The 27,896-nt window shown below is 50.7% G+C and overlaps 1 protein-coding gene across 5 annotated transcripts in view; it reads right to left on the bottom strand.

Moving 5' to 3' along the window:
- Positions 1-10,472, bottom strand: part of MEF2D (myocyte enhancer factor 2D) — a 176,806-nt gene extending 166,334 nt beyond the window's left edge. For 2 of the 5 annotated variants that reach the window (XM_075330352.1, XM_075330354.1), the window contains exon 1: positions 10,222-10,472. The gene's annotated coding sequence lies outside the window, so the exon portion shown is untranslated. Of the gene's footprint in view, positions 1-799; positions 888-10,221 lie in introns of those variants that run through there. The other 3 variants (XM_075330347.1, XM_075330353.1, XM_075330348.1) reach the window with 2 other exon arrangements.
- Positions 10,473-27,896: the final 17,424 nt, after the last annotated feature.

Here is a 27,896-nt window from a genome sequence, read left to right as displayed (position 1 = left end):
AAAATTAATTTTAAAGAAATTCCTTTAATCCAGAAAAGTCCAATTATCCGCCGGCTTGTTAGACATTTTACAGCATATGCTCAGGTCTTGATTTACAGAGGTGGCGGCCATATTGTCTCTTTCGCTGACAAGTATTGATCGCCCATCTCTTGTTAGGCGAATGTTAAAAGCCACCAGACTGTATCCCAGGTATTGACAGTCCCTGACGACTAAACCATTCCTCCCATTAATTAAGACGCCAAGGTCAGAAAGCGCCCCTAAAGGCTACCTCTGCCTGCTTTGGCAGACATCAATGGAATGCAACTCAGAAAATTAATGAAAAAAAAAATGTCTGATGCATAAGGACTAGTTTCTTAAAGTAGCAGACAATTGTACATTGGTTTTCTCACATCTGTAGGATTTTGTGATGCCCATCACGTGGCTAGGACTACAAACAGACAAATTTTGTTCCCAAATAAACCTTATTTGCAGAAACCAGAACTCCCCTTTAAGTCTTTAAAGACCAATGAGATCAATGCTTTCAATTTCACATTTTAGCTTTTGACTTAAAAGCCACATTTTGATTGGTTGCTTTAAGTAACTACTAAGGGGATGGCAACCAATGACATCAAAGGATTTATTTCCTACCCTGTGCTCAAAACTAGTAGCTGAATTCTAATTGGCTTCTATGGACAACATCCCCGACACATACTTCAACTGGTTTCCACCCAGCTTTTCTAGACTCCTGTAAGGCAAATCCCCTGATTCACCATTGATATAGGGGTTTGGGATGTCTTAGGAAATAAATGGGCCGACTCACCATTCTGGAGCCTGAGAAAGGTAACCAACAACCGCTTTGGTAGCTTCTGTGGCAGCCATATTGGTTGTCACACAGCTTTCCCAGTAGCAATGGTAATTCAGCTTGCCAGAAGAGGGCTCATCCACCTACAGAAGATATTTTTTTACTTTAGATTATAAGATCCCACAGAGAGACACCATTAATTCTTATTAGTAGCGGGTGCCGTGACCCAGATAGAGGAGATCCGAGTAGAAAGCGAGAAACTCGAAGGGAGGTGATTATTTCAGGGATAATTAATATAATGAAGCCGATGGTATTGTACGGTGCCTGCGCCCGCCGCTTCTTTGCCCACCGGATTAGCTATGCCTGTAGCAAGCCTGAAGGCCGGGGCTTAATAAAAAGACTGCAGTCACCGCTTCCCTCCTCAGTGGGACAGTTTCCACTTCCACTGGCCAAAAATAGATCTCTCCATTCGTCTGCTAATTTCAGGAAGGTAGGAAGGCACCGCGCAGTCTTTGTCACTGTCATTTTTGACGGGCAGCAAACTGAGGCCTGCTCTCATCAATGATGGATTGTTGCTTTGTCAGCAGAATAGGGAGTGCAGCTCTGGAGTATAATACAGAATGTAACTCAAGATAAGTAATGTATGTACATCATGACTGCACTAGCAGAATAGTGAGTGCAGCTCTGGAGTATAATACAGGATGTAATTCAGGATCAGTACTGTAATGTATGTACACAGTGACTGCACTAGCAGAATAGTGAGTGCAGCTCTGGCGTATAATACAGGATGTAACTCAGGATCAGTACAGGATAAGTAAGAAATGTATGTACACAGTGATTCCACCAGCAGAATAGTGACTGCAGCTCTGGAGTATAATACAGGCTGTAACTCAGGATCAGTACAGGATAAGTAATGTAACATATGTACGCAGTGACTGCACAAGCAGAATAGTGAGTGCAGCTCTAAAGTATAATACAGGATGTAACTCAGGATAAGTAATGTAATGTAGTGTATGTCGACAGTGACTGCACCAGAAGAATAGTGAGCGCAGCTCTGGAGTATAATACAGGAGGTAACACAGGACCAGTAATTTAATGTAAGTACACTGTGAGTGCAACAGGAGAATAGTGAGCGCAGCTCTGGAGTACAAAACAGGATGTTATTCAGGATCAGTACAGGATAAGTAATGTATGTACGCAATGACTCTACCAGCAGAATAGGGAGTGCAGCTCTGGAGAATAATTCAGGATGTATTGTTCAGTGGTATTTCAAATATTTCATTTTATTTTTACATTCATATGGTGTCCCAAGAAATTCTATTGTCACTTTTGCACCAAAAACCGAACATATCAGTACTGTCCCTGGAAAGTACAACCTATAATAAATAATTAAACAGTACAATAAAAAATAAAAATCGATCTTATAAGACCCTCTAATCAATGTATTCTTATTGCGACCCACTTTCTGATGTTCATACGACAGCAGACATTTCCCAATGTAATAAGTGCACTGGCTACAGAGACATTAACACCTATTAGAAATATCTCTAAGCAACAATATCCAGAGACTACGACCTTCGGGAAATTGTATCTTGGTAACCGAGGAGGGGGTCTCATGGGAGATTTCCCCACCAACACCAACCTCTGGTGTTCTATTGTAGGGGGAAGGGTTGTATGTTCATAAAGAATTAGAGTTGGTGATCACTTATTTGAATTATAAAAAAATATGTCTCATACATAGGATCTAATGAAACAAGTCGCAAGTTCTCACAATATATGAATTCCTCTGGTAAATCTGAAGGGTCAGCTTTGATTGCTACAACACAGCTCTATGAGTGGCTGCAGGAAAACAGGACAACAAAGTTTATGTAGGATACTGTATTGATATATACAGTTTCTACCTATGTGATGTAATAGATGAAGATGATACAACAGTACCCCACTAGCAGGTTAATGGGAAACCAGGATAAGTGAATTTCTCATTGAATGAAGCCCAACTGCATACTTTTACATTAAGCATCGTAGGATGATGGACTCATAGAAGGCTCCGGTCCTGGTATATAGACGTCTATAGGTTCCGGTATATAGATGACATCTACAAAGTACCAGTGTATAGACATATAGGTCCCGTAACTTAAATGTATAGGTCTCGGTACATAGATGACGTTTACAACATGCTAGTATATAGATTTATAGGTCCCGAAATATTGACGTCTACAAAGTCAATCCATAAAACAAACGACACCACAACTAAGAAATGAGCTCTACCATGAGGTACCAGGATACATACAGGATGGGGAAAGGTAAGACCCCCAAAAATATACCACCGTCATATAGTACTATAAATCCCTTTGATACAGGCTCTCACTATATCTTGAAATTTCAGAATATTACCCGTATAATTATCTCACAATTGTGCCCAGGATTCCCCAACCTATAAGATGTAATTATATGAGTCAACACATCAATTTTTTTTTTCTCCCAAGTCTTTGTCAACGTGTTCTGATTAGAAAATACAATTAAACACCTAATTGCCACTCGGTTTCACCCACAGCAGTCACATTCACCATGTTAACAGTAATGACGGGGTATCGCAGACCTAATTGCAAATTTGTATTTTTTTTCTCCCTCTCTCTATTAATTATGTGCACAGTGAATCCTTTTCATCAACAATGCCAGGTTGCGTTCTCCCAAGGGCGACTTCTCTGCACCCATGGGTGTTCGGCTCGCCTGTAAACCTCAGACTCGGAGCTCGGGGTTAACTCTTGCAGTAAGCAGCGACTAACTGGGATGTATTTGGAAAATGGTTATCTGGAGCATGAAGTGGGGTGGCACGACAACATATTGGGCAATACAGGGGTTCACATTGAACCAAAGCATCATTTTGCAGATTTTAAGTACTCCGCTAACTTCTTTCTACCCAAGTTAACTGCAATCATAGTTCAACAACCTGCCAGTAATCAATGTGCATTCGCCAGATTTTGCAGCTCCCATAGAACTGAATGGAGAAAGTCGCATATGCGCTATCTGCCCTCTATCAATAGGTGATTAAATTTCTCAGATGGGATAACTCTCTTTAAACTTATAGTGATGTCATCAGATATGTGTAACTATGTAATAGATTCAAATCGAAGAGATATATAACAGATCCCTTAGAAAAGGACAGAGTGAGCAGCACATGCGCAGCTATCTCTCGTTTCCTGACAGGAGACACAAAGGCCCTGTTATCAAGACAGATGCAAGTTCCCCGTGAGGGCCAGGATTGGAGAAGTAGAGGAGCATGTACAGCTGTTTATTCATTTCTACGAGACCTCCTCTAGATCTTCTGGGAGATGTATGACATTATCTGTCCTTATGACATCACATCAAGTTAAAGAGGGTTATCTGACATTCACAGATGCGGGTGCTATCCCATTCCCCTTTATCTCGAGAACTGAGCTGGGGGCGTGATGTCATCAATTTACAGATGGTTGCGCATGCGCGGTTCATCAATTTCCTCCTTTAAAGGGAACCTGTCAGGTGCAATATACACCCAGAACCACGAGCAGTTCTGGGTGCCTATTGTTAATCCCTGCCTAACCGTCCTTGTATACACTAGCATAGATAAAGAGATCTTTAGAAAAACTATTTCTAAAGATCTTTTATCTTATGCTAATGAGCGCAGGGACTAGTCCTGATGGCATTATATCCCCCAACTAGCTGCCTTGTTAGCACACCCACAGGGGCGTACTCACATGCTATTCAATGTAGTGTCACCAGCGGTGCCGCTCGTACCTGTGTTCTCTGTGACCGCGCTTCTGAATGCCTGACACTTCCAGTCATGTGCAGTAGACCTCTCTGAAGCTGGGATGCATATAACCGGCTTCATACTGCGCATGACCGAAAGTGTCATTACAGGTACGCGTAGCACTGCTGGTGAGGCTGTACTGAATAGCATGTTAGTACACTCCTGCGGGCTTGCTAACATGCTACGAGGGCAGCTAGTTGGGTGATATAACACCCTTGTGACTAGTCACTGTGCTCATTAGCATACGGTAAAAGATCTTTAGAAATACTTTTTCTAAAGATCCCCTTATCTTTGCTAGTGTATACAGGGACGGTTAGGCAGGGATTTGCAATATGCACTCAGAACTGCTCGTGGTTCTAGGTGCATATTGCACCTGACAGGTTCCCTTTAACTTCTAGTGACATCATCAAGCATTTGTGAACCCTGTTGTGGAGACAGATCCAAGTTTCCAGTGCTCGCTGACAGGAAATGAGAGATAGTTGCGCATGCGCGGCTCTCTCCATTCATTTCTATGGGATCTATGACATCATCACACAACCCTGATGATGTCACTACACGTTAAGTACAGTTATCCCATCTGGGACATTTATGACATATGGATAGGGAAAAATGAGCTGGGACCTACATATATCGATAAGTCAATAAACGGCCCCCTTTAATTCGTGGTGACATCATCCAACCTATGTGATGTCATAGGTCCTCACCAAAGGGGCATCGTATAAAATTACCGATGGATTTAAAGGTGGAAACACATATCATGGGTGATAGCAGGGGCCCCTGGGTGAAAACGTTTGGCAATCCCCTTTGAGGATAACACGTAAAGCACAAGGAAGCAGGTTGACTCTTTCTTCTGCCTATGGATACACAGAGTTTATCAAGGTGGGTCAATAATTGGCGCGGCCATGGTAACAAAACACTCGCAGAATGTTTATGAGGATAGGAAATTAGATTGTGAGCCCCTGGGGATGGCCCAAGGTGGGGGTATTACGATGAAAGCAGAAGATATTACAGTGCATCTGAGTAAGGCGATCTGCTCATGTGCAAGCAAGCCAGACCGGCCCTGCAGGGGTTAACAAGAACAAACCGGCAACCTAAGCAGTCCATCGAACTGGTATCCTATGATCTGTGCGTATATCGACCCGCAGAGCGGAATATTGACCCTTCTCTCATTTCCCAAGGTCCTTTTAATGTAGCGTTGGCGGGGAGGCGGCCTTCTTGCCTGTCCTTGGTTGTTTATGACTCCGCACCATTAGGATGCTGGAGCCGCAAGGGATGCTGGGACATAAAGGAATGCTGGGAACTGGAGGATAGGAAGTTTCCCAGTGCTGACACGTGATTGATTTATAGGCAATTTCTATGGAGGAATTACAGAGAAACCAAAAATCACTAAGCTGTAAATAAGCACCGCAAAAATAATAAATAAGTAAGTGCGCCCCTGGCCGGAGTCGGCAGCACTTATAGAACGTATTATAGAAACCATTAGCGCACCACCACCTCTTACAAACGATGGACATGATGACGCAGAGATGCTGAATTTAAAGGAACAGGCTGCAATTTTTTTTTTTACATTTTTTACCTTCCAAGTATAAGGAAGCCCACCGACTGTCAAATTAAAAATGTTGGAAGATACTATTCTTTTGTCTTACTGTCCAGGACACAGTCTCTATATTTCGCCGGACATCATTTAAAGGAAAAATCCAGGGTGAATGACAAATTTATGGCCTCTACCCTTAAAAGGGGTTTTTCCCCATTTTTATAAAAGGATATTGCCAGATAGCGCTTGTAAAAATGAGCATTGTTGCAATTTACTGCTTATTAACATTTGCAGCCGTTCTTGAGATATTAACACTTTTGTTTTGCTTATAGCTCATTGCCTAGGCGACCGACCACCACTGCCGTCTAGCTTGTAAGCACTGCACTGTAGCTAGGAATGCACGTACTCTCCAGCAATCCTGGACAGCTTCAAAACATTGCTTACAAGTTCAGTACGACACAGTGTGTAAGCACTGCGCATGTTCTGCTGTCTAACAGCGGTGGCCAGTTTCCATGGCAACCAGATGTAAACAATAGAAAACTGTTAATATCTCAAGAACGGCTGAAAAGTTTAACAAGCAATAAATTGCAAAATTGCTTTTATTTATAAGAACTATCCAAAAATGCCCATTGATTAAGATGGTAAAAAACCCTTTAAAGGGGCGGGTCTCAGCTCACACAATTCACTCTTTAAAATGTCTGAATTCTCCTGCAGGCGGCTGATGGATAGCAAGTTCAAGTTGAAATGTAAAGGTTAAACCACCTGGAGAAAGGAGTACAGTCAGGATTTATGACCCTTGATGAGAAGAAAGCTCCATCCATCACCCCTGGAGCTGTATATGTGACAGCCCGGCCCCTGACCTCTCCAACATAAAGCAGAAGTATACACATAACGGCCACTACCTACAAGAAGCCATATCCAAGGGGCAAGGTTTCTAGATATTTTCCCTTGCAGTAAAAACAAAGGATCCAATTTATTATTGCATTTGAGCCTAATTTTGTCTATTTTTTTTGTTCCAGTTTTGAAGTCTTATTTTCTATTCACTCGTCCATACGCCTTTGTCGAACCATTATTATTTTCCAATTCAGATGTTTGCGTCCAATTCATTATTTGCAACTATTGCATTTTTTTGCTCATATGTGCTATAGTCCCCCCAGCAGTAGTGATTTCTTTTGTTGCACGCCTGATGTTTTTTGCGCAAATGTTAGATTACGTGCAAAATTTTAACAAATCATGTGTGTACAGTAATTTTTCTGAGAAAAAAAAATGCGTAAAAGACATTTTTTCCTGGTGTGAACCAGTTTATGCCATTTTGAAAAGCTTGAGGCTAAAAACGACCACAGGTAGAAGTAAAAAAAAAGAGGACAATGTAAACAGTGATGAATCGTGTCATATGTGTTCACTGGTAATGGACGGGATTGACCTGGATGGATGAATGGATAGATAGATAGATAGATAGATAAAGATAGGAGGATAGATAGGAGGATAGATAGGAGGATAGATAGGAGGATAGATAGGAGGATAGATAGGAGGATAGATAGGAGGATAGATAGGAGGATAGATAGGAGGATAGATAGGAGGATAGATAGGAGGATAGATAGGAGGATAGATAGGAGGATAGATAGGAGGATAGATAGGAGGATAGATAGGAGGATAGATAGGAGGATAGATAGGAGGATAGATAGGAGGATAGATAGGAGGATAGATAGGAGGATAGATAGGAGGATAGATAAGAGGATAGATAAGAGGATAGATAAGAGGATAGATAAGAGGATAGATAAGAGGATAGATAAGAGGATAGATAGGAGGATAGATAGGAGGATAGATAGGAGGATAGATAGGAGGATAGATAGGAGGATAGATAGGAGGATAGATAGGAGGATAGATAGGAGGATAGATAGGAGGATAGATAGGAGGATAGATAGGAGGATAGATAGGAGGATAGAGAGATAGATAGGAGGATAGATAGATAGATAGATAGGAGGATACAGTGATAGATAGAGGGATAGATAGAAATGAAGATAGACAGATATGAGGATAGCTAGATAGAGGGATAGATAGATAGATAGATAGATAGATAGATAAGATAAATAGATGAATAGATAGATACATAAAGGGTTAAATATATAATAGATAGATAGATATGAGGATATATAGATACATAAATAGTAGATGGAAATGAAGATCGACAGATATGAAGATAGATAGATGGATAGATGGATAGATAGATAAATAGAGGGATAGATAGATGGAAAGATGGATAGATAGATAGATAGATAGATAGATAGATAGATAGATAGATAGATAGATAGATAGAGGGATAGATGGATAAATAGATAGATAAATAGAGGGATAGATAGATAGAGGGATAGATAGATAGATGGATAGATAGATGGATAGATGGATAGAGGGATAGATAGAGGGATAGATAGAGGGATAGATAGAGGGATAGATAGAGGGATAGATAGAGGGATAGATAGAGGGATAGATAGAGGGATAGATAGAGGGATAGATAGAGGGATAGATAGAGGGATAGATAGATAGAGGGATAGATAGATAGAGGGATAGATAGATAGAGGGATAGATAGATAGAGGGATAGATAGATAGAGGGATAGATAGAGGGATAGATAGAGGGATAGATAGAGGGATAGATAGAGGGATAGATAGAGGGATAGATAGAGGGATAGATAGAGGGATAGATAGAGGGATAGATAGAGGGATAGATAGATAGAGGGATAGATAGATAGAGGGATAGATAGATAGAGGGATAGATAGATAGAGGGATAGATAGATAGAGGGATAGATAGATAGAGGGATAGATAGATAGAGGGATAGATAGATAGAGGGATAGATAGATAGAGGGATAGATAGATAGATAGAGGGATAGATAGATAGAGGGATAGATAGATAGAGGGATAGATAGATAGAGGGATAGATAGATAGAGGGATAGATAGATAGAGGGATAGATAGATAGAGGGATAGATAGATAGAGGGATAGATAGATAGAGGGATAGATAGATAGAGGGATAGATAGATAGAGGGATAGATAGAGGGATAGATAGATAGAGGGATAGATAGATAGAGGGATAGATAGATAGAGGGATAGATAGATAGATGGATAGATAGATAGAGGGATAGATAGATAGATAGAGGGATAGATAGATAGAGGGATAGATAGATAGAGGGATAGATAGATAGATAGAGGGATAGATAGATAGAGGGATAGATAGATAGAGGGATAGATAGATAGAGGGATAGATAGATAGAGGGATAGATAGATGGATAGAGGGATAGATGGATAGATGGATAGATAGAGGGATAGAGGGATAGATAGATGGATAGAGGGATAGATGGATAGATGGATAGATAGATAGATAGATAGATAGATAATCGATGTCAGGTGTAGTCAGTGAGGCAGTTTACCATGACGTCCATTCAGCACCATACCACCCTCCATACAGGAGCTCAGTAGTCGCATGCGTCTTGTTATACACCACTACACACGCATAGAGTAAATGTGAATATAACTGTAGGATCGCAGTATAACATGACACCATACAGACATGTGAGAGAAGAGGGGATGCCCAAGAACCCTAATACAGGAAGGAGGAGGGGGGGGTCACTTAGGGTAAAAGTCCTCCAATGTCAACATAGCGAGAGGCCATATGAAGCGAGCCCCCCTCCCAAATTGTCCCCCCCACCCCACCCCCTCTGCATCTACATGACTCCCTTGTCATCACTGACCCTACAAGGAAAGTAAGTGCACCCCTTCTCTCCAGTGGACCAGGGCCTCTATGGGGAAATCGTAATACGCCCCCACCTACCAATAAAAATAATGGCGCTATCATGCGGTAAACACAGCCTGATCCCCTTATTAACCCCTCACCTCCCACACCTCTTGCATTTTGGAGACCCCCTTTTTAGAAAGGTTTAGAATAATGACTGCACCACCTCCAGGATGGCGGCGCTCTACCTGACCTATATTTACTTGGCACATGGGGAGGGGGGGGGCAGTGATTTTTACAATACGCTGTCACATTTAACCCCTCCACAGCCAAAGGGGCCTGTGATGAGGGGACGCATGTGCATTGTAGAGGTAAATACGAGGAGCACTCACCGGAGCAGCTTCCTTCCTGCTCTTCCCAGTCTCCCGGAGGTTTCTCTCCCCTCCCTGCTCCTCTTGGAGGGGAGTCTCAAAATCTTCCGTCTCTCCCCCACCCAAAAAAAAAATAACGACACCACCAGCTCAGCCCGCAGCCCCCACTGTCCGGAGCCTGCGCTTCCTCTCTCTGCTACAATGTAACAATTTTCACCCAGCAGGAAAAAAAACTCTACTGTAAAGAGCTGCTGCTGCTGCTGCACTGACACCGACCCCCACAGACTGACAGGCCGGCGCAGCCAATCAGGATGCGAGGAGAGGGTGACAGCCGGCGAATCAGGATGGAAGGCGGCCCAAGCTCTAAGGTTAGGTTGCGCATGTGGGAGGCTTGGTTGAGGCGTGTTACTGTGAATCCCTCCGCCTTAACCCCATCACCGCCAGTCAGAGGAGCGAGGATCACAATTGCCTTTTTTTTTTCGGGTTTTTTATTTGCGTACTTTTTTTTTAGAGTGAGAGGGTGAATGGAAATGTATGTTAAAAAAGGCATATAACATATAGATTGGATTTGAACCCAAGACACCATGGGGTAAAGTAGCATCATCAGGCTGCCATGGCAACCCTCGGGCACCTTGATTCAAACCCCGGACGCCATGGGATAAAGTAGGAGCAGCAGGCTGCCATGGTAACCCTCGGACACCTTGATTTGAACCCAGGACGCCATGGGCAAAGGTTTGAGCACCAGGCTGCCATGGCAACCCTTGGGCACCTTGTGACAGTGTCCCCTGCCAACAGCAGAGCCCCCGACAAATAATGTGATGGCACGGGAAGGCCTCGCTGTTGCTCCCCAGAGGGTTCCCAGGCTTCTTCTGGCTTGACTGTTGAAGCCAATCAAAAGCTAATGATTGACTGCAGTGGTCACATTATGTCTGAACCAAAAAAACTAGTCCATAAGTTCTACTTTGTAGGAGGAGAACTGGGGTCTGGAAAGTAACCCTCAGGCACCTTGATTGAACCCAGGACGCCATGGGGTAAAGAAGGAGCATCAGGCTGCCATGACACCTTCGGGCACCTTGATTCAAACCCAGAGCGCCATGGGGTAAGGTATGAGGACCAGGCTGCTATGGCAACCCTCGGACACCTTCATTCAAACCCAGGAGGCCATGAGGTAAAGCATGAGAATGAGCAGGCTGCCATAGCTACCCTCGGGCACCTTGATTCGAACCCAGGATGTCATGGGATAAGGTATGAGCACTAGGCTGCCATGGCAACCCACGGGCACTATGTGTCAGTGTCCCCTGCTGACAGCAGAGCCCCCACAAAGGATGTCATGGCGCGGGAAAGCACCACTGTTGCTCTCCCGAGGCTTCCCAGGCTTCTTCCGGTGTGACTGCTGAAGCCAGTCAAAACCTAATGATTGGCTGTAGCGGTCACATTATTTCTGAGTCAGAAGAAACTAGTCCATAAGTTCGACTTCCTAGGAGGAGAACTGGGGTGTGAGGTAAATCCGGAGATATGACGATAAATCATGACATTCAAGTCATGTCAGGAAGCCCTCTCCTGGTGTCACTACCCCCTTCCCTTCACACAACTGGTTTAGCAACAAATCCATGGCCATGTCCTGTGATATGGAAATTAGGTGGCTTTAGGACAATGGACACAGGATGACTCCCTGCCGTCACCCTGTAGTAGGAGCTGCTAGCTAGTTAGCAAGGCTATGGAAATAGCCAGACAGAACGACTCCAGTAAAAAATGGTTCATATCTCGCAAGCCATATTTCCGATAAATATGGCAACCATAAAAATGGTGTCTCCGCATGTGGACGATGCCGGCACCCCCTTTTTATGGGAACAGGACATTGGGAAATGCCCCAGGCGTGATATCAGCCAATGGGGAACTGGCAGACAGGTCATGAGTCCCCTCGTTCTGTAGCTAAATTCATAACTGTCACAATGAGAGCATTGGCGTCTGCCTACGACGCTCCCAGGCAAAGTTATAGCCAAAATCCCCTTTGCTGGATAATTCTGATCCATGCAGGGGGAGTGGCAGTGCTTCCCTGTGAGGTCACTAAGGTAGGAGGGGACCTGGATCTGCCCAGGTTGATAACCCTACTTCGGCCATTTTCCAGCGTTCTTCTCGCTGGGGGCACGTGTAGGAAACATCTGTGGGAGTTCCTGGAAACCTGGTCTACAGCGCCCCCCTGTGGCCAGACGCAACAAGGTAACTGATTGAACTGTGTATGCCTGTTTGTAACCCATGCTTTATCTGTAACTGTACTCTGACATATGTATATTCTGTAGATTCCCTATTGTATATATCGTAGTTCTAGTGTGCTTTAAGCTGATTAAATTATATAATTAATCTTGGGCTGTTCTGTTATCTCGATCTCGAATCCCACGTCTGTGTGTTCGGCTAATAGTTACCGTAAATCGGTTGGTGGCAGCGAATTGTGCCAAGGATTATTGTGGGGAGGCCAGTGAGATTCGGGAAGATATTATATATTCCGCCCGCGGAGGTCGGGGGAATATATACCCTACTCTCACCGGGGACCCTTCAATAATCGGCATAAGTAGTATAGCGGCCTCCTTGCTTATTGTCGGGCAATTCCATAATTGGCCTGACTATAAGAGGGGCGCTAGAGAGCGCGTCACGTGCTCTGTCTGTCGGTCGGGAGGTATAAAGGAGGGGTGACCCCACTTGTTACCCCCCGATTGTGACGTACTGGTAGCCAGCGCGGGGGATTTCTGAGTGACCCCCCCGGTGGTTTGTGACATATTGGTGGCAAGCGGTGGGATCGAGATAATAGTGTGTGTGAGTGTGAGACCCATACTCCCAGACACTAAAGACTGCCTGCAGCAGCTGTGGCTGCTGGGGTCTTCAGACTAGCTCAACACTAGAGTGTCAGAGTGCAGATACTGTAAGGTGTGTGGAGGCATCAGGTGTCAGTTCTGTGTCAGTGACCAAAAGTCTGCAAGAATGGCTGAGAGCACCAGGAGCAAAGCCAAAGGAATGGCCGATGCTCAGGCCAGAGACGATGAGGAGGTTGTCCACGAGTCCTCCAGGAGCTCGACGCCAGAAAACAGCTCTGCAGAGGACATTGCACAACCGGGCACTGCTGGACAAGATGAGGAGCAGCTCGCCCAAGGGTCCTCAACGAGCCAGACGCCAGCCCTCCGCTCTGCAATGGACAGTGAAGCACCAGGCTCCGCAGCGGGCCGCAGATCACCACGTGCCATTCCACCGAGCCTGGGAGGCTCGGATAGCCTTCTTCAAATGGCTATGGCCCTACGCCAGGCTGGAGACCGGGAGGGCTACAAGGAACTCATGGCCGAGCGTGAGCGGCAAGCAGCGCGTGAAGAGCGCCAGGCAGAGCGTAACTACCAGCTGCAGCTAGCTCAGCTCCGGCCCTCATCAGCCACCCGTGACCTTCCAGACACCAAACTTCCAAAGGTCCGTGTTGAGGACTTCCCAGTGCTGGAGAAGGATGGAGACTTGGACTCTTTCTTGACTGCTTTTGAACGGACTTGCTTGCAGCATCATCTGAACAAGGACCAGTGGGCCAAATACCTGACCCCCCGTTTAAGGGGTAAGGCCCTGGATATCCTTGGGGACTTGCCTGCTGAGGCGGATCAGGGCTACGACACCATCAAGCGGGCCCTGATCCAACAGTACAACCTCACCCCGGAGTCCTACCGCAAGAAGTTCCGGACGCTGCAGAAGGGACCAAAGGACTCCTGGGCTGACCACCGGCGGGCACTTGCCCGAGCTGCCGACCACTGGACCCAAGGCCTGCAGCTTTCCACCGGACCGGAGATCCTGGACTTGTTCATCACGGAGCAACTCTTGTGGAACTGCCCTGAGGATCTCCGCCAGTTCATCCGAGACCAGAAGCCAAAGGGATCCACGGCTACAGCTGCCCTGGCAGATGACTACACCAACAATCGGGCTCCTGAAGCCAGGAGAGCAGCCACCAGCAGCACCTGGAGAGGGGGTAAGATGAACTCTGCGACTGCCCCACCTGCCCCTAGACTGCATGGGGTGTCCCCCTCAACTCCCCTCTCCAGGCCCGTGGCAGAGCCAAGACGGTGCCACCAGTGCAACCTACCTGGACACTTCAAGGCCATGTGCCCTCAGCGTCCCAAGGCCCCGGCTCCGTCCCCGTCCCAAGGGCCGCCCAAGGTGTATTGTGTGGGTGGGGGTGGTGGTAGGTCCCTGGACAGCTTCCAACCTGTCACCGTCGGCCAGTCTGTGACCATAGGACTGCGAGACAGCGCCTCGGAGGTGACTCTGGTGCGGCCTGAGATGGTGTCCCCCCAAGACTTGATCCCTGGAAAAACCCTCGCTGTCTCCGGGATTGGAGGCATTGACCCGGCGCTGCCTGTTGCTGACATTTATGTGGACTGGGGCGCAGGGCGAGGGGTGAGGGAGATGGGGGTAACTGATCGGATCCCTGCAAACGTGCTACTTGGGACAGATTTGGGGCAAATAACCTCCCAGTTTGGCCCCGCCCCAAAGGCTGAACCTTCAGCCAGTGCTGACATGACTCCTGACAATGTTAATGTGTTATCTATGAATGATGTAAGGGAGGAGGGAGTGAACTCTGATATTTCTGCTTGCACAGACACCATAGACACACACACAGCTGCAGCTGTGACAGGGGAGGGGGTCAGAGAAAGGTGTGACAATGCCTCTACAAGTAACCAGCCTGTGAGCTGGGATCTGTTGCCCTCTGCAGGGATAAGCAGAGAGCAGGGTGCTGCAGGGGGAGGACCAGTGTGTGGGGTGGGGGCTACCACAGCAAATGTGGGGTCCCCAGAGATTTCACACCGGGGTTCTGTTGCTGCAGGAGGGGAACAGGCAGGTGAGATTGGGGCCGGTCCAGGAGCGGAAGTGCTCCCAGGTAAGATCTCGGTGCATGGTTCCCCCACAACCGGGGTGTCAGGAAGCCAGGTAGGTCTGCCTGAACCGGCGACTTGGTCAGGAACGGAGGAGGAGCAGGCACGACCCACGGTCGCAGCGGCTGTGGCCGCTGTCACCCGCAGTGGGAGTGCTGGAAGCCAAGGGGCCTCCCGGAGGTCCGATAGCTCTTCCCCTTCTGACCAAGTGGCAGCCGAGTCAGGTGGAGGCCAGGACACAGGTCCCGGGGTACTGACTGAAGATGTGACAGTCTCGTCGATTCTGGCCACATCTAGTCAGGAGTTTCAGGCAGCGTTAGAAGCTGACGACAGCCTGAAAGCTCTAAAGGAGCAGGCGGCACAGCCTCCCTCGGACTCGGACCCGGAGCGAGTGGTCTGGGACCAAGGACGGCTGTACCGGGCCACGGTCCAGCAGGGTTCACCGGAGGCGTGGCCCAGGGACCGACAGTTGGTGGTACCCTATCCGTTCCGGACGGAGTTGTTGCGGATCGCACATGAGATTCCGATGGCCGGACACCTAGGGATTGCTAAGACCAAGGCCAGGTTAAACCAGCATTTCTACTGGCCAAAAATGGGGGCCGATGTGGCTGCCTACTGCCGTTCGTGTGAAACCTGTCAGAGAGTGGGGAAGGCGGGGCCACACCCCAAAGCCCCACTGGTATCTCTGCCAATCATCGATGAGCCTTTCAGGAGGGTGGCTGTGGATCTGGTCGGCCCGCTGGCCATCCCCAGCAGCTCCGGGAAACGCTTCATACTGACGGTAGTGGACTATGCCACCCGGTACCCAGAAGCAGTGGCCTTGTCGTCCATTCGGGCTGACAAGGTGGCCACCGCATTGCTGGAGATTTTCTCCCGAGTGGGTTTTCCCCAGGAAATGCTCACTGACCGGGGGACCCAATTCATGTCCCAGCTGATGGAGACCCTCTGTAAGCAAGTCCAGGTGCGACATCTGGTGGCCAGCCCGTACCATCCACAGACTAATGGCCTGTGCGAGCGGTTCAATGGCACCTTAAAGCAGATGCTTAAGATGTTGGTCGACTCCCATGGGCGTGACTGGGAGCGGTATCTCCCACACCTGTTATTTGCTTACCGGGAGGTTCCACAGGCCTCAACAGGATTCTCACCGTTTGAGCTCCTGTACGGGCGACGTGTGCGGGGCCCCCTGGCTCTGGTGAAAGAGGCTTGGGAAGGGGATTTGGCCACCCCTGGAGTGTCGGTTATCGAGTATGTCATGCGCTTCCGGGACAAAATGCAGGCCTTGACGCAACTGGTACACGACAATATGGCTCAAGCCCAGGCTGATCAGAAGCGTTGGTACGACCAGAACGCTTGTGAGAGGACCTACCAAGTGGGTCAAGAGGTGTGGGTACTGGTCCCCGTACCACAGGACAAGCTTCAGGCAGCCTGGGAAGGCCCATACCTCGTGTACCAGCAGCTCAACCCTGTGACGTACCTGGTCACCCTGGACCCTGCCCGTGGAAGGCGGAAGCCCTTCCATGTGAACATGATGAAGGCACATCATGAGCGGGAGGCATGTGCGCTCCCCGTGTGCAACCTGCCCGAGGAGGGAGAAGCGGAAACCCTCTTGGATATGCTAGCCCAGGTTAGGGCAGGCGGATCCATTGAGGATGTGGAGGTTGGCCACCAGCTCTTGGAGGACCAACGGTCCCAGCTGTGGGCCACCCTACACCCCTTCCGGGGGTTGTTTACCAACCAGCCCGGAAGGACTGACTTGGCTGTCCATCACGTGGACACTGGGGATCATCCCCCGATCCGGCGTTCAGCATATCGGGTCTCCCTGGAGGTGCAGCAACACATGCGCCAGGAGATTGACGAGATGCTGGAGCTGGGGGTGATCCAGGCATCCAACAGCGCTTGGGCCTCGCCTGTAGTCCTCGTCCCTAAGAAGGACCGAACCACTCGGTTCTGCGTGGACTACAGGGGGCTCAATGCTGTCACGGTCGCCGATGCGTACCCAATGCCACGCATCGATGACCTGCTCGATCAGTTGGCCGGGGCTCAGTACCTGACCATCATGGACCTGAGCCGGGGATATTGGCAGATCCCCCTGACTCGCAAGGCCAGGGAACGCTCTGCCTTTATTACCCCATTTGGACTGTACGAGTCCACGGTGATGCCATTCGGGATGAGGAATGCCCCTGCCACTTTCCAGCGGATGGTCAACACCCTGCTCAAGGGACTTGAAGGGTACGCGGCCGCGTACCTGGATGACATTGCCGTCTTCAGTCCCACCTGGGAGGACCACCTAGAGCATCTAGCACAGGTGCTCAGGCGGATCCACCGGGCAGGTTTGACCATCAAGCCGGGAAAGTGTCAGCTGGCCATGAGCGAGGTCCAGTACCTCGGTCACCGGGTAGGCGGGAGAACACTGAAGCCCGAGCCTGAGAAAGTGGAAGCCATCGCATCCTGGCCCACCCCCAGGACCAAGAAGCAGGTGATGTCCTTCTTGGGGACCGCTGGGTACTATAGGAGGTTTGTTCCATGCTATAGTAGCCTGGCAAAGCCCTTGACGGACCTCACCAAGAAGAAGCTGCCCTCTGCAGTCGATTGGACAATGGACTGCGAGACAGCCTTCCGGGCCCTAAAGGACGCCCTGTCCAGCCCGCCCGTGCTACAGGCAGCCGACTTCACGCGGCCGTTTGTAGTACAGACCGACGCCAGTGACTTCGGCCTCGGTGCGGTGCTCAGCCAGGTGGACTCTGCGAGCCAAGAGCACCCAGTCTTGTACCTGAGCAGGAAGCTGTTACCAAGGGAAGTTGCCTATTCCACGATGGAGAAGGAGTGCCTGGCCATAGTGTGGGCCCTGCAGCGTCTGCAACCCTATCTATACGGGCGCCACTTCATCGTGGAGACGGACCACAATCCCCTCAGCTGGTTGCACACCGTCTCTGGGACGAATGGGCGATTGTTGCGATGGAGCCTTGCGCTCCAGCAATACAACTTCACCATTCGCCACAAAAGGGGCCGTGACCACGGTAACGCAGACGGGCTGTCCCGACAAGGAGAGGTCGCGGACGGGCGCACGGGGGAACACCGGAGTGTGCTGCCCCCTAGCGCCCTCAAAAGGGGGGAGGTGTGAGGTAAATCCGGAGATATGACGATAAATCATGACATTCAAGTCATGTCAGGAAGCCCTCTCCTGGTGTCACTACCCCCTTCCCTTCACACAACTGGTTTAGCAACAAATCCATGGCCATGTCCTGTGATATGGAAATTAGGTGGCTTTAGGACAATGGACACAGGATGACTCCCTGCCGTCACCCTGTAGTAGGAGCTGCTAGCTAGTTAGCAAGGCTATGGAAATAGCCAGACAGAACGACTCCAGTAAAAAATGGTTCATATCTCGCAAGCCATATTTCCGATAAATATGGCAACCATAAAAATGGTGTCTCCGCATGTGGACGATGCCGGCACCCCCTTTTTATGGGAACAGGACATTGGGAAATGCCCCAGGCGTGATATCAGCCAATGGGGAACTGGCAGACAGGTCATGAGTCCCCTCGTTCTGTAGCTAAATTCATAACTGTCACAATGAGAGCATTGGCGTCTGCCTACGACGCTCCCAGGCAAAGTTATAGCCAAAATCCCCTTTGCTGGATAATTCTGATCCATGCAGGGGGAGTGGCAGTGCTTCCCTGTGAGGTCACTAAGGTAGGAGGGGACCTGGATCTGCCCAGGTTGATAACCCTACTTCGGCCATTTTCCAGCGTTCTTCTCGCTGGGGGCACGTGTAGGAAACATCTGTGGGAGTTCCTGGAAACCTGGTCTACAGCGCCCCCCTGTGGCCAGACGCAACAAGGTAACTGATTGAACTGTGTATGCCTGTTTGTAACCCATGCTTTATCTGTAACTGTACTCTGACATATGTATATTCTGTAGATTCCCTATTGTATATATCGTAGTTCTAGTGTGCTTTAAGCTGATTAAATTATATAATTAATCTTGGGCTGTTCTGTTATCTCGATCTCGAATCCCACGTCTGTGTGTTCGGCTAATAGTTACCGTAAATCGGTTGGTGGCAGCGAATTGTGCCAAGGATTATTGTGGGGAGGCCAGTGAGATTCGGGAAGATATTATATATTCCGCCCGCGGAGGTCGGGGGAATATATACCCTACTCTCACCGGGGACCCTTCAATAATCGGCATAAGTAGTATAGCGGCCTCCTTGCTTATTGTCGGGCAATTCCATAATTGGCCTGACTATAAGAGGGGCGCTAGAGAGCGCGTCACGTGCTCTGTCTGTCGGTCGGGAGGTATAAAGGAGGGGTGACCCCACTTGTTACCCCCCGATTGTGACGTACTGGTAGCCAGCGCGGGGGATTTCTGAGTGACCCCCCCGGTGGTTTGTGACATATTGGTGGCAAGCGGTGGGATCGAGATAATAGTGTGTGTGAGTGTGAGACCCATACTCCCAGACACTAAAGACTGCCTGCAGCAGCTGTGGCTGCTGGGGTCTTCAGACTAGCTCAACACTAGAGTGTCAGAGTGCAGATACTGTAAGGTGTGTGGAGGCATCAGGTGTCAGTTCTGTGTCAGTGACCAAAAGTCTGCAAGAATGGCTGAGAGCACCAGGAGCAAAGCCAAAGGAATGGCCGATGCTCAGGCCAGAGACGATGAGGAGGTTGTCCACGAGTCCTCCAGGAGCTCGACGCCAGAAAACAGCTCTGCAGAGGACATTGCACAACCGGGCACTGCTGGACAAGATGAGGAGCAGCTCGCCCAAGGGTCCTCAACGAGCCAGACGCCAGCCCTCCGCTCTGCAATGGACAGTGAAGCACCAGGCTCCGCAGCGGGCCGCAGATCACCACGTGCCATTCCACCGAGCCTGGGAGGCTCGGATAGCCTTCTTCAAATGGCTATGGCCCTACGCCAGGCTGGAGACCGGGAGGGCTACAAGGAACTCATGGCCGAGCGTGAGCGGCAAGCAGCGCGTGAAGAGCGCCAGGCAGAGCGTAACTACCAGCTGCAGCTAGCTCAGCTCCGGCCCTCATCAGCCACCCGTGACCTTCCAGACACCAAACTTCCAAAGGTCCGTGTTGAGGACTTCCCAGTGCTGGAGAAGGATGGAGACTTGGACTCTTTCTTGACTGCTTTTGAACGGACTTGCTTGCAGCATCATCTGAACAAGGACCAGTGGGCCAAATACCTGACCCCCCGTTTAAGGGGTAAGGCCCTGGATATCCTTGGGGACTTGCCTGCTGAGGCGGATCAGGGCTACGACACCATCAAGCGGGCCCTGATCCAACAGTACAACCTCACCCCGGAGTCCTACCGCAAGAAGTTCCGGACGCTGCAGAAGGGACCAAAGGACTCCTGGGCTGACCACCGGCGGGCACTTGCCCGAGCTGCCGACCACTGGACCCAAGGCCTGCAGCTTTCCACCGGACCGGAGATCCTGGACTTGTTCATCACGGAGCAACTCTTGTGGAACTGCCCTGAGGATCTCCGCCAGTTCATCCGAGACCAGAAGCCAAAGGGATCCACGGCTACAGCTGCCCTGGCAGATGACTACACCAACAATCGGGCTCCTGAAGCCAGGAGAGCAGCCACCAGCAGCACCTGGAGAGGGGGTAAGATGAACTCTGCGACTGCCCCACCTGCCCCTAGACTGCATGGGGTGTCCCCCTCAACTCCCCTCTCCAGGCCCGTGGCAGAGCCAAGACGGTGCCACCAGTGCAACCTACCTGGACACTTCAAGGCCATGTGCCCTCAGCGTCCCAAGGCCCCGGCTCCGTCCCCGTCCCAAGGGCCGCCCAAGGTGTATTGTGTGGGTGGGGGTGGTGGTAGGTCCCTGGACAGCTTCCAACCTGTCACCGTCGGCCAGTCTGTGACCATAGGACTGCGAGACAGCGCCTCGGAGGTGACTCTGGTGCGGCCTGAGATGGTGTCCCCCCAAGACTTGATCCCTGGAAAAACCCTCGCTGTCTCCGGGATTGGAGGCATTGACCCGGCGCTGCCTGTTGCTGACATTTATGTGGACTGGGGCGCAGGGCGAGGGGTGAGGGAGATGGGGGTAACTGATCGGATCCCTGCAAACGTGCTACTTGGGACAGATTTGGGGCAAATAACCTCCCAGTTTGGCCCCGCCCCAAAGGCTGAACCTTCAGCCAGTGCTGACATGACTCCTGACAATGTTAATGTGTTATCTATGAATGATGTAAGGGAGGAGGGAGTGAACTCTGATATTTCTGCTTGCACAGACACCATAGACACACACACAGCTGCAGCTGTGACAGGGGAGGGGGGTCAGAGAAAGGTGTGACAATGCCTCTACAAGTAACCAGCCTGTGAGCTGGGATCTGTTGCCCTCTGCAGGGATAAGCAGAGAGCAGGGTGCTGCAGGGGGAGGACCAGTGTGTGGGGTGGGGGCTACCACAGCAAATGTGGGGTCCCCAGAGATTTCACACCGGGGTTCTGTTGCTGCAGGAGGGGAACAGGCAGGTGAGATTGGGGCCGGTCCAGGAGCGGAAGTGCTCCCAGGTAAGATCTCGGTGCATGGTTCCCCCACAACCGGGGTGTCAGGAAGCCAGGTAGGTCTGCCTGAACCGGCGACTTGGTCAGGAACGGAGGAGGAGCAGGCACGACCCACGGTCGCAGCGGCTGTGGCCGCTGTCACCCGCAGTGGGAGTGCTGGAAGCCAAGGGGCCTCCCGGAGGTCCGATAGCTCTTCCCCTTCTGACCAAGTGGCAGCCGAGTCAGGTGGAGGCCAGGACACAGGTCCCGGGGTACTGACTGAAGATGTGACAGTCTCGTCGATTCTGGCCACATCTAGTCAGGAGTTTCAGGCAGCGTTAGAAGCTGACGACAGCCTGAAAGCTCTAAAGGAGCAGGCGGCACAGCCTCCCTCGGACTCGGACCCGGAGCGAGTGGTCTGGGACCAAGGACGGCTGTACCGGGCCACGGTCCAGCAGGGTTCACCGGAGGCGTGGCCCAGGGACCGACAGTTGGTGGTACCCTATCCGTTCCGGACGGAGTTGTTGCGGATCGCACATGAGATTCCGATGGCCGGACACCTAGGGATTGCTAAGACCAAGGCCAGGTTAAACCAGCATTTCTACTGGCCAAAAATGGGGGCCGATGTGGCTGCCTACTGCCGTTCGTGTGAAACCTGTCAGAGAGTGGGGAAGGCGGGGCCACACCCCAAAGCCCCACTGGTATCTCTGCCAATCATCGATGAGCCTTTCAGGAGGGTGGCTGTGGATCTGGTCGGCCCGCTGGCCATCCCCAGCAGCTCCGGGAAACGCTTCATACTGACGGTAGTGGACTATGCCACCCGGTACCCAGAAGCAGTGGCCTTGTCGTCCATTCGGGCTGACAAGGTGGCCACCGCATTGCTGGAGATTTTCTCCCGAGTGGGTTTTCCCCAGGAAATGCTCACTGACCGGGGGACCCAATTCATGTCCCAGCTGATGGAGACCCTCTGTAAGCAAGTCCAGGTGCGACATCTGGTGGCCAGCCCGTACCATCCACAGACTAATGGCCTGTGCGAGCGGTTCAATGGCACCTTAAAGCAGATGCTTAAGATGTTGGTCGACTCCCATGGGCGTGACTGGGAGCGGTATCTCCCACACCTGTTATTTGCTTACCGGGAGGTTCCACAGGCCTCAACAGGATTCTCACCGTTTGAGCTCCTGTACGGGCGACGTGTGCGGGGCCCCCTGGCTCTGGTGAAAGAGGCTTGGGAAGGGGATTTGGCCACCCCTGGAGTGTCGGTTATCGAGTATGTCATGCGCTTCCGGGACAAAATGCAGGCCTTGACGCAACTGGTACACGACAATATGGCTCAAGCCCAGGCTGATCAGAAGCGTTGGTACGACCAGAACGCTTGTGAGAGGACCTACCAAGTGGGTCAAGAGGTGTGGGTACTGGTCCCCGTACCACAGGACAAGCTTCAGGCAGCCTGGGAAGGCCCATACCTCGTGTACCAGCAGCTCAACCCTGTGACGTACCTGGTCACCCTGGACCCTGCCCGTGGAAGGCGGAAGCCCTTCCATGTGAACATGATGAAGGCACATCATGAGCGGGAGGCATGTGCGCTCCCCGTGTGCAACCTGCCCGAGGAGGGAGAAGCGGAAACCCTCTTGGATATGCTAGCCCAGGTTAGGGCAGGCGGATCCATTGAGGATGTGGAGGTTGGCCACCAGCTCTTGGAGGACCAACGGTCCCAGCTGTGGGCCACCCTACACCCCTTCCGGGGGTTGTTTACCAACCAGCCCGGAAGGACTGACTTGGCTGTCCATCACGTGGACACTGGGGATCATCCCCCGATCCGGCGTTCAGCATATCGGGTCTCCCTGGAGGTGCAGCAACACATGCGCCAGGAGATTGACGAGATGCTGGAGCTGGGGGTGATCCAGGCATCCAACAGCGCTTGGGCCTCGCCTGTAGTCCTCGTCCCTAAGAAGGACCGAACCACTCGGTTCTGCGTGGACTACAGGGGGCTCAATGCTGTCACGGTCGCCGATGCGTACCCAATGCCACGCATCGATGACCTGCTCGATCAGTTGGCCGGGGCTCAGTACCTGACCATCATGGACCTGAGCCGGGGATATTGGCAGATCCCCCTGACTCGCAAGGCCAGGGAACGCTCTGCCTTTATTACCCCATTTGGACTGTACGAGTCCACGGTGATGCCATTCGGGATGAGGAATGCCCCTGCCACTTTCCAGCGGATGGTCAACACCCTGCTCAAGGGACTTGAAGGGTACGCGGCCGCGTACCTGGATGACATTGCCGTCTTCAGTCCCACCTGGGAGGACCACCTAGAGCATCTAGCACAGGTGCTCAGGCGGATCCACCGGGCAGGTTTGACCATCAAGCCGGGAAAGTGTCAGCTGGCCATGAGCGAGGTCCAGTACCTCGGTCACCGGGTAGGCGGGAGAACACTGAAGCCCGAGCCTGAGAAAGTGGAAGCCATCGCATCCTGGCCCACCCCCAGGACCAAGAAGCAGGTGATGTCCTTCTTGGGGACCGCTGGGTACTATAGGAGGTTTGTTCCATGCTATAGTAGCCTGGCAAAGCCCTTGACGGACCTCACCAAGAAGAAGCTGCCCTCTGCAGTCGATTGGACAATGGACTGCGAGACAGCCTTCCGGGCCCTAAAGGACGCCCTGTCCAGCCCGCCCGTGCTACAGGCAGCCGACTTCACGCGGCCGTTTGTAGTACAGACCGACGCCAGTGACTTCGGCCTCGGTGCGGTGCTCAGCCAGGTGGACTCTGCGAGCCAAGAGCACCCAGTCTTGTACCTGAGCAGGAAGCTGTTACCAAGGGAAGTTGCCTATTCCACGATGGAGAAGGAGTGCCTGGCCATAGTGTGGGCCCTGCAGCGTCTGCAACCCTATCTATACGGGCGCCACTTCATCGTGGAGACGGACCACAATCCCCTCAGCTGGTTGCACACCGTCTCTGGGACGAATGGGCGATTGTTGCGATGGAGCCTTGCGCTCCAGCAATACAACTTCACCATTCGCCACAAAAGGGGCCGTGACCACGGTAACGCAGACGGGCTGTCCCGACAAGGAGAGGTCGCGGACGGGCGCACGGGGGAACACCGGAGTGTGCTGCCCCCTAGCGCCCTCAAAAGGGGGGAGGTGTGAGGTAAATCCGGAGATATGACGATAAATCATGACATTCAAGTCATGTCAGGAAGCCCTCTCCTGGTGTCACTACCCCCTTCCCTTCACACAACTGGTTTAGCAACAAATCCATGGCCATGTCCTGTGATATGGAAATTAGGTGGCTTTAGGACAATGGACACAGGATGACTCCCTGCCGTCACCCTGTAGTAGGAGCTGCTAGCTAGTTAGCAAGGCTATGGAAATAGCCAGACAGAACGACTCCAGTAAAAAATGGTTCATATCTCGCAAGCCATATTTCCGATAAATATGGCAACCATAAAAATGGTGTCTCCGCATGTGGACGATGCCGGCACCCCCTTTTTATGGGAACAGGACATTGGGAAATGCCCCAGGCGTGATATCAGCCAATGGGGAACTGGCAGACAGGTCATGAGTCCCCTCGTTCTGTAGCTAAATTCATAACTGTCACAATGAGAGCATTGGCGTCTGCCTACGACGCTCCCAGGCAAAGTTATAGCCAAAATCCCCTTTGCTGGATAATTCTGATCCATGCAGGGGGAGTGGCAGTGCTTCCCTGTGAGGTCACTAAGGTAGGAGGGGACCTGGATCTGCCCAGGTTGATAACCCTACTTCGGCCATTTTCCAGCGTTCTTCTCGCTGGGGGCACGTGTAGGAAACATCTGTGGGAGTTCCTGGAAACCTGGTCTACAGCGCCCCCCTGTGGCCAGACGCAACAAGGTAACTGATTGAACTGTGTATGCCTGTTTGTAACCCATGCTTTATCTGTAACTGTACTCTGACATATGTATATTCTGTAGATTCCCTATTGTATATATCGTAGTTCTAGTGTGCTTTAAGCTGATTAAATTATATAATTAATCTTGGGCTGTTCTGTTATCTCGATCTCGAATCCCACGTCTGTGTGTTCGGCTAATAGTTACCGTAAATCGGTTGGTGGCAGCGAATTGTGCCAAGGATTATTGTGGGGAGGCCAGTGAGATTCGGGAAGATATTATATATTCCGCCCGCGGAGGTCGGGGGAATATATACCCTACTCTCACCGGGGACCCTTCAATAATCGGCATAAGTAGTATAGCGGCCTCCTTGCTTATTGTCGGGCAATTCCATAATTGGCCTGACTATAAGAGGGGCGCTAGAGAGCGCGTCACGTGCTCTGTCTGTCGGTCGGGAGGTATAAAGGAGGGGTGACCCCACTTGTTACCCCCCGATTGTGACGTACTGGTAGCCAGCGCGGGGGATTTCTGAGTGACCCCCCCGGTGGTTTGTGACATGGGGTCTGTAAGGTAATCCGCGGGGACCTTGATTCAAACCCAGGATTTCTTAGGGTAAAGTAGGAGCATCATGCTGCCATGACAACCCTTGGGCACCTTAATTCAAATTCAGGATGCCATGGGGTAAAGTATGAGCACCAGGCTGCCATAGCAATTCTCGGGCACTTTGTGACAGTGTCCCCTGCCGACAGTAGAGCGCCCAACAAAGGACTTCATGGCGTGGGAAGGCTCCACCATTGCTCACCTGGAGTTTCCATGGGGTAAGGTATGAGCACTAGGCTGCCATAGCAACCCTCGGCACCATAAGACAGTGTCCCCTGCCGACAGCAGAGCCCCCACAAAAGGATGTCATGGTGCAGGAAGGCCCCGCTGTTGCTCCCCCGAGGGTTCCCAAGTTTCTTCCAGCGTGACTGCTGAAACCAACCAAAAGCTAATGATTGGCTGTAGCGGTCACATTATGTCTGAGTCAGAAGAAACTAGTCCATAAGTTCGACTTCCTAGGAGGAGAACTGGGGTCTGCAAGGTAATCCGCGGGGACCTTGATTCAAGCCCAGGATTTCTTAGGGTAAAGTAGGAGCATCATGCTGCCATGACAACCCTTGGGCACCTTAATTCAAATTCAGGATGCCATGGGGTAAAGTATGAGCACCAGGCTGCCATAGCAATTCTCGGGCACTTTGTGACAGTGTCCCCTGCCGACAGTAGAGCGCCCAACAAAGGACTTCATGGCGTGGGAAGGCTCCACCATTGCTCACCTGGAGTTTCCATGGGGTAAGGTATGAGCACTAGGCTGCCATAGCAACCCTCGGCACCATAAGACAGTGTCCCCTGCCGACAGCAGAGCCCCCACAAAAGGATGTCATGGTGCAGGAAGGCCCCGCTGTTGCTCCCCCGAGGGTTCCCAAGTTTCTTCCAGCGTGACTGCTGAAACCAACCAAAAGCTAATGATTGGCTGTAGCGGTCACATTATGTCTGAGTCAGAAGAAACTAGTCCATCGGTGCGACTTCCTAGGAGGAGAACTGGGGTCTGGAAGGTAACCCTCAGATACCATGACTCCAACCCAGGACACCAGGGGTAAAGTTGGAGCATAATGCTGCCATGACAATCCTCGGGCACCTTGATTCGAACCCAGGACGCCATGGGGTAAAGTATGAGCACCAGGCTGCCATAGCAACTCTCGGTATTTTGTGACAGTGTCCCCTACCGACAGTAGAGGGCCCGACAAAGGACTTCATGGCGTGGGAAGGCTCCACCATTGCTCACCTGAGGGTTTCCAGGCTTATTCCAGGTGACTGCTGCAGCCAAGCAAAAGATAATGATAGGCTGCAGCAGTCATTTATGTCTGAGCCTGAAGAAACTAGTCCATAAGTTCTACTTTGTAGGAGGAGAACTGAGGTCTGGAAAAAGTAACCATTGGGCACCTTTATCCTTGATTTGAACCCAGGATGCTATGGGGTAAATTATGAGCACCAGGCTGCCATTGCAACTTTCGGGCACCTTGATTTGAACCTAGGACGCCACAGGGTAAAGTGGGAGCACCAGGCTGCCATGGCAACAATTGGGCACTTTGATTCAAATTCAGGACGCCATGGGGTAATGTTGGAGCGCTAAGCTGCCATGGCAACCCTTGGGCACCTTGATTCAAACGTAGGACGCTATGGGGTAAGCTGTCATAGGCACCTTGAATCGAACCCAGGATGCCTGCCATGGCATCCCTCCGGCATCTTGTGACAGTGTCCCCTGCCAACGGCATAGCCCTCAACAAAGGACGTCATGTCCTTACTGTTGCTCCCCCGAGGGTTCCAAGGCATCTTCCGGTATGACTGTTGCAGCCAATGAAAAGCTAATGATTGGCTGCAGTGGTAACATTATGTCTGAGCCAGAAGAA

This window comes from Anomaloglossus baeobatrachus, chromosome 12, assembly GCF_048569485.1.
Source record: "Anomaloglossus baeobatrachus isolate aAnoBae1 chromosome 12, aAnoBae1.hap1, whole genome shotgun sequence".
NCBI classification, from domain to species: domain Eukaryota; kingdom Metazoa; phylum Chordata; class Amphibia; order Anura; family Aromobatidae; genus Anomaloglossus; species Anomaloglossus baeobatrachus.
The sequence above is the reverse complement of the archived record's forward strand: the minus strand, read 5'-3'. Positions and strand labels throughout refer to the sequence as shown.